This window comes from Lepus europaeus, chromosome 9 (genome assembly GCF_033115175.1).
Source record: "Lepus europaeus isolate LE1 chromosome 9, mLepTim1.pri, whole genome shotgun sequence".
In the NCBI taxonomy this organism is placed as follows: Eukaryota; Metazoa; Chordata; class Mammalia; order Lagomorpha; family Leporidae; genus Lepus; species Lepus europaeus.
Window position 1 is genome coordinate 103,296,432 of NC_084835.1, and position 9,850 is coordinate 103,306,281.

Genomic DNA, 9,850 nt, shown 5'->3' on the forward strand with positions numbered 1-9,850 from the left:
GTCCAGCACCCTCATTTGTGAAAGAAAGGGCTGTAAAAAATTAAAGTCAGGCCCTTGGCAAAGTCCCGGGCCCCCCGCGAGTGGGCACCGCCGGGGAGGGGGGCGGCGGCGGGCGGGGACGGGGAGCCTCTGCCCGGCGCGCCGGGAGGCGCGGAGCCGCGTGGGGGCCGCCGCGCCCGCGCCGCCCCGGGCATCCGCCCGCCGAGCCCGGCCGGCGCCCGTACCTACCGGCCGCGCGCGAGAAGGGGCTCCCGGTGCAGCGCCGGCGCCGCGGCGGCGTTCATGTCTGAGCCCGCCCGGCCGCTGCGCCCGCTCGCCGGCTCCCGCGCCGCCGCCGCCGCCGCCGCCGCCACTACCGATCCGCGCGCGCACAGCCAAGATCCCTGACTCTTAACACCAACTCTCTTCTCCGGGGAGGGGAGGGGACGGGCGCGGGGGGAGGGGGAGACACGCCGAGGCGCACGGAATTGCAAGTTCAGCAAAGACATGGGTGGGGGGGCTCCGGCGGGGCGACGCGGGCTTCGCTCGGGGTCGGGACGCGGCCCCCCCACCCCACCCCACCCCGGGGCCGGGGGGTGGGGGGCGGCTCAGCGCCTCTCCTCCTCCCCCCCCCCCGCCTCGCCAAAAAAAAAAAAAAAAAAAACACGAACGAAAATTCGCGGAGCACCTCATTTTTCAGTTACGGTCTGAAGCCTGCCCAGGTCGGCGCTGGCCCGTGCCATCCCTCGGAGCCACTTTGGTTCGAGTTCGCATCCCGCCCCCGGCCCCCCGCGCTCGCACGGCCACACACGGCAAAGCAAGTTTATACCAGGCTGCGACACACGTGATGCGAAAAGACTTTGCCAGGAGCACCCGTATTTTCCCTTCCCACGGAGGGACCCCGCCGCATGTGGCCGGGGAGACCTTGGTCCGGGTAGTCCTGCGTCGGGGGCGAGCCCCGCACTGTTCCCCCTCCCTTTGGACTCACAGAACAGTACGGCTAAAAACTTCGCAAGAACGGGAAAAAAAAAAAAAAAAAAGGCAATTTTGGGGGATGGATGTTGTTTTGTTTTCACACTTGAGTTCCTAGGCACGCGAAGTCCCCACTCGCCCGCGCTGGTTTTTAATTCCACATGTAACAGCATAGGCCCTGCATGCTCCTAAAACATACTTCTCCACGTCCCTTTTCAGGATAAAAACTCGGCTTCACCGTCCTACCGTCGGGTAGTACCGAGCGTGCTGGATCCAGCCTGTGCACCCTAGTTATTGCAGCGTGTGCTAGCACACTCCACACGCCCTGGAGCCGCCGCAGGAGCGAGCACACACACAGGATGCATGCACACACTTCTTCCCACTGGCGATTATTCCGTAGGTTGCTCCTTTTGTTTTCATAAAACACTGGGAATCGACATTTTAAAAATTCAATTCAATTACAAACAGTTTACTCTGACAGCAAATAGTAACGTTACCTTAAGTGGCCACAAATTTGTTCACAATATTCCAAGGAAAAAAAGACTTTAAAAAGAGAGACAAAAATCTTCTGCAAGTACTTAGTATCTCACATGTGTATCCCCCAAAAAAGTATTTTAAGTGGTACTCAGTCCTGCTCCAGGGATATCCACAGATTACAGGATCATGCACCTGGCTCTGCTTTTTGCATTTTCCACCATAAAACTGCAACAAAATGCCCTCCCCAAAAAAAGAATTCATTAAAAAAAAAAATCCAACAACTTTTTCTTATGGTTTATAAAAAAAAAAAAAATCAACACTGGGTAGTTAGAATTGTTCCTCAAACAAATCTCGTTGGTGGGTGTTTTTTCTTCTCCTCTTAGAAAGTCTTAAACTTGCTCCAAGTTTAGAGGTGTCTCATCATCCTCCTCCTCCTCCTCCTCATCACCATTGACTCCCCCGTGGAGTCACATTGATAATAATAGGTTTCCCTGAAAGATACATTGTAATCCATTCACATCCGGGCACTGCGGGCTTATAAAGAGAAGGCGCTGCGGCCGCGGCTGCTCCTCCAGACAATGACTGGGGAGGGGCGGGGCGGGAGCGGGCGACCATAGAGTGGTAAACAGATGGCCTAGAGAGGCCGCCAAGATGGCGGCGCGCGCCGGCCACGCCTCCTCCGGGAGCGCCGGCGGGCGACGGGGTCCGCCGCGCGTGGAGCGGCGCAGAGAGCGCTCGGTGCCGGCGTCGACGGCCGGCCTGGCCCTCCTGCGCGCGCTTCGTCCTGCTCCCGTTCCTTGGCCGTCCCTGCTCTTTGACACGAAAGTGTAGTTCCTGAACAAATACACGAATTAAACTCCGCAGGCTTAACGCGGGGGAATCAAATCCCCCGACCCCCCCCCCCCCCAATCTGAGGAAGCCTCGGAAGAGGCCGCGGCGGCCTCCCCAACAGCAAACCCGAGCCCGGGTTCTTCTGCGGTGTGGAGCGGGTTCCGTGGCGAGGCCTGAGCCGCAAGGGGTCCCTCCTGGCTGAACAGGGACGTGGGTCCCTCCCGTCCGCCGCCGCCGCCACCGCGTGAGAACTTGGTCAGTCCGGGAAGTGGTCACTTGGAGAAGACCTTCGTTGATTGCTTCGTACACTCAGATCGACTTTATACCACAGGGCATTGACTGACTCAGCTTACAGTTCTGGCCCAGCAGTTACCTTCTGGAGGTGGTTTTCTGGTCCGAAAGACACAAATAGCAAAGCCCACTTCACGACTTTGGCACAGGACGTGGATAACGCTGGAATCACTTCAGTATTTACAGGTATACCCTGTGGCGCAGTGGTTAAGCCACTGCTGGCGACGTGGACATCCCATTTCAGAGCACTTCCCAACACTGGCTGCTCCACTTCCGAGCCAGCTCCCTGCTGGGGCTCCTGGGGAAACAGGAGACCCAGATGGAGTTGCTGGTTGCTGGTTTGGGCTTCGTCCTGCCCCTTCCGTTGGGGCCCTGTAGGGAGTGAACCACAGCTGGGCTCACACTCTCTGTCGAGGAAATAAGCAAACCTTGAACACCAAAACAAAAGGCCGTGGTTGTGGGGCAGTGGGTCAAGCTACCACTTCTAATATAGCTCCTTACTAATGTTCCTGGGAAGGCAGCCACAGAAGACTCAACTACTTGGGCCCCAGTAGCAGTGTGGGAAACTGGGATGGAGGGCCAGGCTTCTATCTTGGGTTGCCCCAGACCCATCCTTTGAAGCCATTTGAGGAGTGAACCAGCCGGTGGAAGATATTTGTGTCTCCTTGACTTTCTAACTCTACTTTTCAAATAAATAAATCTTTAAAAATAAAAAAATAAAACTTTAAAACTTGCCACTTACTAAAAAATAGATTTTTTTCCCCATCTCTAACAGCTTGATGAACTAATATCTCTAATTAGCCAACAGAACTTTAAATGGAGGCTTCCTTATTTTAATAGAACAGTCTTTACGTCTCCCAACAGGAAAAAGCCAGTAATAACAAGTAACAGAGTGTGTTTCATGTGTGCCAAACGTTGTGCTAAGAATTTCATAAATATTGGCCATTTTAATCCTGAGAATGACTCTGTGGAGGGAGTAACTACTCTCTTAACATTAAGAAAAACAGAACCAAGTAAAATGGAGTAGCTTGACCCAAGGCAGCAGTTTAGTAACTGAGACAAACTTGCTGAAGTCACAACCATTACTATTATGAAGGAGCCCATCTCTGAAACCAGGCAGTCTGTCATCAGAGTCCACTTTAACTTCCACGTTCCTTCATGCCATCTGTCAATGGGAACATCCTAATCTCCAATTATGTCAAAAATGTGTGGCAATAACAGTTGAGATCAATTTTCAGGATCTTTTCTTTATGTGTAAGTTTTTACAGAAAAAGAATTAGGGCATTTGCAGATTGGTTTCCTGTCCGTTCACACGTTGTGAAGATTCCATGTTCTCATCTTAAAATAGTATTTTACATTTAGGCACCACTTGACTCCGCGTTATCACAAGCATTATCTGTGGTTCTCGACATAAAACCTCTCTGCGGACCCTACTAAAATGATGTGATGAAAAGATCACAAATGTTGGCTTGAGAGAAAAGTTCCCTTGGCTCTACCTCTAATCAGCTCTGTGACCTAAGGCTCAATGTCAATGACTTTTGCTGTAAAATGCAGAGTGTAGATTAGATAATTCCATGAAGTCCCTTTTCACTTTTAGGTTTTTAAGATTCCCCCTTCCTCTGAATTTCAAAGGCAATAAATGATTCTACCCAGAAATCAGTGGTAGGATCAGGTTTTGGGTCTAAGGATTCCCAATTACCAGTCTAGTAACTTTTTACTCAATGGCTGATTTTTTGACCCCACAATCAGCCATGCAACTACCCTTCTCTTTTAAATTAAGGAATAAATGTGGGTTTTGTCCTTTTCTTGAGCTGTCAGAGAATAGATACTTTCTAATATACATGTGGGGACTGGAGGCTTTTTAGAGAGCCTTAAAAGGACCCTATAAAACTTAAATTAAAAAAAAAAAGTACCAGATATGTTTTTGGAGTGCCTTGTTTCATCTACAGATTCCCCTGCCTTGGGACCTGTCTGGATGCTGACAGAGAGGTATGCCCCAGTCAGCTGGGGCTGCTGTAACAGAACACCATACACTGGGTGACTGAAAGAGCAGACATTTACTTTCATAGTTCTGGAGGCTGGGGAGTCTGAGCTCAAAGGCTGGTGTGGTTGGGTTCTGGGAAGTACTCTCTTCTTCACTTGCATTTGACTGACTTCTCACTTTATCTTCACATGGGAGAAACAGAGAGCACTCAGGTCTCTCATCTTGTAAGAATATTAATGTCATCATGGGGGCTTCACCCTCATGACTTCATCTCAAACCAACTTCCTCCCAGAGGCCCCATTTCCTACTACCAGGAAGTTAGGGCTTCAGCATATGAATGGGGGCATGGAGGAGGGCCCTAACACTTAGTCCATAGCAAGGTAGAACTTGATGTGTTGCCGCACATCTCCTTCCTATCCTGCCTTCCAGCCCCAGCAGATTGGACCACAGGAGTGATAAGAGGAAGAGATGGCCATTGGTCTATGGCGAGTGGATTGGACATGTCTTGGAATCAGGTGGCCGATGCCAGTGCCAGGAACCCACACCATGTGACAGCCACAGCTATTAGGGAAGCAAGAACCATGAGTAAGCAGAGGAAACTGCTCTTCAGATAAGAGAGAAGGTCTTGGGAGTTGGAGAACAGCAAGCAAACAAGTTCTAGGAAGAAATGCCTGCAGATATTTTCCCAATTACTGTGAGCCAGCTAGCTCCTGCAGTGTTCCCTGTCCCCAACTGAGCTCACCTGATTCTACAGCTCAAGTATTTAACAAGAAAAAAGTACTTTAAATTTCAGTGTTGAAAAAACCATTGCTAGCATTTATATATATATGTATATATATATATAGGGACGCTGTTCTAGAGGAGAAACAATCGATTTCCTTCCTACATGGCAGAGAGCCTATCTAATGCATTCTGCCACCTACAGTCAGTAAGGTGCACACAAGTGTTACTTCCTTTTCTTGATTTTGGGCAAGTGTCATATCTCAGATGTTAAAAATATATATACATATCTTACACACCTTTTATGACTGGTTAAAACCAAATGAGAAAGTGTATGAAAGAGCTTTGAAAATGAAAAATTCCTATCAAGTAAGGCATCATTGTTGCATAAACTGAGTTCATGGGATTATAGAAGGGGTGGCAAAGAGTGATACCCTGTGAATCCTTAAGGGAAAAAAAGTCATTGAAACACATTAGTACCAAAACCTGCATTCGCAGTTGAGGTTGTCAAGGCTCAAGTGGATGATTTATCTAAAATCACGTCACCAATGAGTGGTATAGTCAGAAGCAGCCCTTCTGCAACTGAGTGTCAATCCAGGCACCACACCATTCTCCTCAAAAGCCCATCCAGTTTCCTCTCCCCCAGTCCTGCCTAGGTTAAATCCAAAAGCAAGCCACAAACAAAAAATCAGCTCTCTGATGCTCTAAAGAAATTCATCCAAAAAGTCATCAAGTAATTTTTGAACATCTACTTTATGTCAGCAGCTCTTCACTAAGGACCTGAGGCCAAAAAATAAAAAAGTAGGCAAAGAAATCAGAATGGTATAAATGTCAAGGGCAGTGTTGATTGAATGGCTAAGTCACAGCAAGTAAGATGCAGGCTGTGGCAGATGTGTGCAAAAGGGAGGGCTGTCCCAGCATCTTTTTAGGCTGCAATATCAAGTGAATATAACTATCCAGGGCCTCAATCTGGAGCCCTACTCATACTGTAAGACTAAGTCAGAAAGGCTGCAGCCAGTGAGGGACTCCAAGAGGAGGGACTCCAGCCAGTGTAGGCGGAAGAAATTCAGAGCTTTGTGACCCATGAGCAGTCCTACCTGCACCAGGACCTCTCTCTCTTTTTTTTTTTTTTTTAAGATTTATTTATTTATTTGAAAGGCAGAGTTACAGAGAGGCAGAGAGAGAGGTCTTCCATCTGCTGGTTCACTCCCCAGATGGCTGCAATGGCCAGAACTGCACCAATCTGAAGCCAGGAGTTTCTTCCTGGTCTCCCACAAGGGGGCAGGGGCCCAAGGACTTGGGTCACCTTCTACTGCTTTCCCACGACATAGCAGAGAGCTGGATCAGAAGTGGAGCAGCTGGGACTTGAACCAGCCCTCATATGGGATGCCGGCACTGTAGGTGGTGGCCTTACCCTCCACGTCACAGAGCCGGTTTACCAGTACCTTGATCCTCTGCCTGGTTGTTTACAAGACGGTGCCCATGTCATCCTTCTGGTCTCAAACATCACCTTGTCCTAACAGGTTTCCTCACTCTTCTGTCTAAAGTAAGCGTCCATCCTGTTATTCTCTGCCACAACATCAGTTTGATGTCATTAGTGGCACTTTTCCCACATGCAATCTTTGTGGTGATGCATTTCCTGTTATGTGACCTACCTGCCATCCATTTGAGGACTCCAGGATGCAGGGACTCTATGAAGCTGGTTCACACCTGCCACAGTACCTGGCACATGCTAGGTGTCCTGGAACTGTTTCTGAAATAAATAAATGAAGAAACTGCCTTTATCCTCAAGATGCACACTGCATGCTGAAGAGTACAACTTTTATATTTTTTCAACTCAATTTTTTTTTAAAGTTACATTTTGGCGTGATTGCATTTTAATAACTGTTGCTGGATTTGCAAGGGGCCATTGGTATCCTGTCATCTGAATCCTAGACCCTAAATAGAGATCCAGGATAATTTCCTTAATATACCAAGCTATGAGGACGACTTCCTCATTATTATAAATAAAATTCAAGATGCTGTCGTTATATTTTAACACTGTATGGAGGAGGAGACCAAGGCTTGTAGGTCCAGCAAATAGTCCAAGGTCACACAGCTACTACATGGCAGAACTGGACTTTAAACACAGGTGTATTTCTGCCTACAGCTCAGTGACCCGTGCCATGTGTCATGGCCAACCGCAGGGAAGATCTGCCTGTGTCAAACTTTAAACTTGCTGCACACACAAGGGAGGACAAGACCACCAGGGCACAGACAAAATGCTCTCTGCCCAACAACTTCATGTCTTCTCCAGAAATCTATTCCTTCTTTAGTCTCCCATTCTGCAACTCCTTCAAAAACTGGCAAGCCCCTTAAAATAGAACACTCAAACTGAAATGGAGAAAACAGTTTTATGACTAAGAGGAACCTTCTTTGAGACTGGCACTAAATCTCCTGAGTCTGTTTAAATTAACATGACTTCACGGACACTAAGAATGAAAGATTGTCAACGGTTTATTTTTTTCTCTTTCCTTTCCTCAATCCCCCAAAACATCTAAAAGTAAGAAAAGTAAAAATTCGGCTTTGCCAGGATTATGAGTCAATCCTCTGTCTTTCCTAGACATCTTGTACTGTTATTTCTGCATGGATACCACTGTGTCCAATTATTGGGCTGTCATGTTCTCTCTTTTCAGCACATGTTGCCATATAAAGGTGAAGAACGGGTCTTCGTATCCTAAAGACCCAGGACGGTGCCTGGTACATGACTGACTGTTGGTGGAACTGAAGTATCCCTCCACGAATGACGCAGAAAATTAGGTAATTTTGGAAATCAAGTTGTATACAGTAGAATGATGTTTTAGCTAATAAACCTTCCTTATTGGGCCTAGCCACAAAAAGAGCAGAATTTATAGTTTGCCTACTTTTAGATATTTTGGGAGTTTGGGAAAATGAAAGGGAAAAAATAAAAACTCTGTGGTGATTTTTCATTCTTAAGGTCCATGAAGTTTTGGTAATCTAAAGAAGACTCAAAAGATTTAGCGCCAGCCTTCTAGAAGTTTCCTCCTAATCATAAAACTGTTTTCTCTGTTACAATGTGAGTGTTCTATTTTAAGGGCTTTGCCATTTTTTTTTTTTTTGAAGGACTTGTAGAGCGAGAGACTCAAGAAAGAATAGAGTTCCAGAGAAGAAATAAAGTGTGGTAGAGGTAATGTTCTCTGTGCCACGGTGGTCTTGTTCTCTCCTGAGTGGGCTGCAAGCTTAAAGTTACACACATGCAGCTCTTCCTGCTGCTAGCAGACACATGGCATGTATCCCTGAGCTGGGAGTACTAGCATGGTCTCGCTAAGTTTCAACTCTGCCATCTTGTCGCTGTGTGCCCTTGGGTAGTTTGCTGAACCACCAAGCCTCAGTTTTCTCTTTCATAAAACGAATATAGTGATTAGTCACAGAATTATTATGCCAGATTAAATATAACAATATTAGCCATGATATTAGCAAAAGCACTTATTAATGCTCTTTCAATAATTTTGACCCGGTAATTAGAATACATGTGCTTTAGTATCACATTTTCAAATTGCAAACCTCAACTCTTTAATGATCATGAAATTGATTCAAACCAATTTTTTGTTTGCTTATTTGAAATGAAATAGAAAAACACAGAAAGTACCAATATACTTTTTAAAAAAGATGTATTTATTTATTTGAAAGGCAGAGTTACAGAGAGGCAGAGGCAGAGGCAGAGAGAGAGAAAGGTCTTTTATCTGCAGCTTTACTTCCCAGATGGCCGAAATGGCCAGAGCTGAACCAATCTGAAGCCAGCAGCCAGGAGCTTCTTCTGGGTCTCCTATACGGATGCAAGGGCCCAGGAACTTGGGCCATCTTCCACTGCTTTCCCAGGCCATAGCAGAGAGTTGGATTGGAAGTGGAGCAGCCAGGTCTTGAACCGGCACCCATATGAGATGCCAGCACTGCAGACCAGAGCTTCAACCTGCTGCACCACAGTGCCAGCCCTCCCTCTCCACATACATTTTAACAAATTGTATCACAAACGTCCTGTTTTGGGCCAGCGTTGTGGCTTAGCAGGTTAAGCAGCCAGAATTCCAATTGGCACCGATACGGGCTGCCAGGATCACTTGTGGTGGCTTTACCTGCTATGCCACAACGTCAGCCCTGTAGGACTTAATTTTCTGTAAAAGTTTTAAGGCTGTGTGAGTCTGACTCAGGTTCAGATGTTTTTCCTCTACTGTCCATTAAAGCACAAGAGAGAAGAATTTCTAGCAGCCCATCACAATGCTCATTAAGAAACTACATAGGAGTCTGCATTGTGGTGCAGTGGGTTAAGCCATGGCCTGCAACACTGACATCCCATATGGGCACCAGTTTGAGTCCTGGCTCCTGCACTTCCAATCCAGCTTCATGCTAATGTGCCTGGGAAAGCAGCAGAGGATTACCCAAGTGCTTGGACCCCTGCACCCATGTGGGAGACCCTGAAGAAGCTCTGCTCCTGACTTCAGCCCGGCCCAGCTCCGGCTGTTGCAGCAATTTGGGGAGTGAACGAGCAGATGGAAGATCTTTCTGTCTCTCCCTTGCTCTCTATGTAACTCTGCTTTTCAA

General features: G+C 47.5%; 1 protein-coding gene across 10 annotated transcripts in view; it reads right to left on the reverse strand.

Annotated features, from left to right (window-relative positions):
- TCF4 (transcription factor 4) overlaps positions 1–1,957 on the reverse strand; it is a 407,611-nt gene extending 405,654 nt beyond the window's left edge. For 7 of the 10 annotated variants that reach the window (XM_062201706.1, XM_062201704.1, XM_062201701.1 and 4 more), the window contains exon 1: positions 1,449–1,957. The gene's annotated coding sequence lies outside the window, so the exon portion shown is untranslated. Of the gene's footprint in view, positions 1–228; positions 315–667; positions 685–1,448 lie in introns of those variants that run through there. The other 3 variants (XM_062201700.1, XM_062201699.1, XM_062201707.1) reach the window with 3 other exon arrangements.
- Between the last annotated feature and the right edge of the window lie 7,893 nt (positions 1,958–9,850).